Source organism: Suncus etruscus, chromosome 4 (genome assembly GCF_024139225.1).
Source record: "Suncus etruscus isolate mSunEtr1 chromosome 4, mSunEtr1.pri.cur, whole genome shotgun sequence".
In the NCBI taxonomy this organism is placed as follows: Eukaryota; Metazoa; Chordata; class Mammalia; order Eulipotyphla; family Soricidae; genus Suncus; species Suncus etruscus.
In genome coordinates, this window is record NC_064851.1 from 12,495,447 (window position 1) to 12,497,145 (window position 1,699).

Sequence of the window (1,699 nt, forward strand, 5' to 3'; positions counted from 1 at the left end):
GCAGCAGCCTTGAGTGTTTTTTTTTTTCCTTAGAGTATACACCAATGTATTCAGAATTTGAATCAGACACAGAAATCACTTAGAAATCACTCCTGGGGATCAAATCATGGTCTGTCCTAGGTTAGCACATGCAAGGCAGATGCACTACTACTTGCGCCACTCCTCTGGCCCTATAAAGGACTAAATTTTTTTTACACTTTTATTGTGGTCAAAGTGAATTACAAATCTTTCACAGTAATATTTAAGGCACATATGATAATAAATGGGGGGCATTCCCATCACTAGTGTTGTCCTCCATCCACCCCTGTTCCCAGCAGGCACCCCACATCTCCCTCCTTTGCCCCCCGTAATGCTAGTGTAATTGTTCCCCCCCCCCCACCTTGTACAGCTTGTTGTAGATTGGGTATCAATTCTGTTGTCGTTGACTTTGGGTTTGGTATTCAAGTTTGATCATTTTTTATTTCCACCAAATGAACATACAACTGTCTGGTCTTGATACCATCTATTTTCCCCCTCCTATAAAGAAATTTTATGTGAAAATCTAATTGAGGGATGATTGTGTTTTAATATTGATGAATGGAGAAAATAAAATAGTATCTTGGGGGCCGGAGCGCTAGCACAGCAGTAGGGTATTTGCCTTGCATACGGTTGACCCAGGAAGGACCTGGGTTCAATCCCTAGTGTCCCATTTGGTCCCCCGAGCCAGGAGTAACCTCTGAGCGTCACCAGATGTGGCCCAAAATTCTGATTTTATTCCATTCTTCAGGCACTTAAAATTTCTGTTGGTACTTGAGCAATAATGATAGTACTACTTGCACACAGCCAACCCGAGTTTGATCCCAGCATCCATATGGTCCCTTAAGCCTGCCAGGAATAAGCCCTGAGCACTGCTGGGTATGACCCCCCCCCCAAATAAACCAATTATTTCTTAATGGTATCAACACCAACAAAAACCATGGTCTCTAAACATGGCTTCTCAGACCATCTGCAGTCATTCCTGAGCCACTAAGCTGCCTGAATCTCTCCCTATTCTCAGGACGATGCCTAGATGAATCACATCATACTAGAGGTGGTGCCTGGCCTCCCTTCACTAGAGTCAGAGGATTTGACCTCTATTGCTATTTGGCAACTCAGATGGTGATGAATTGTGGTTTAGTGTGGATAAATCCTTCAGTACTTGTCAGAATAAAATGAAGCCCTTTAGTACTGTCAATTCTGGTGAAGTTGACACACGGCCATTCCAGGTCTCTCTGATCACTCATTTCACTATGAAGAGGACAGAAATGACCATATAAACTGGACAGCTACCATAGTGCCCTATCTCGTCCTCACCGAGTAATTTATAGGCATCCTTCATTCTGAAAGTAGAACACTCTAACTTGGTAGGTTATTTTAGGGGTCTGGAGATAGAATTTCTATGTTGATGATGGAGGAAAGGTAGGGATCTTAGACACCCTCTGGCCTACCAAATTATACCAAATAGAAATGTCCTCCTTTCAGAGAACAGGCACCCAAGAGGGAAGACTTGTCGGAAAGCCAGTTCACTAGCTGTCTTCTCAGCATGCTCTAGAATCTTTTCTCCCCAAAGGACTGAAAGTGTGATCTTCAGAATGATTAATGGGCTAGAATATTGGCCTTACCTGAAGTTCATTAAAAGTGTCTAAGAGGGCTAGAGCAATAGCATAGAGGAGAGGTTACT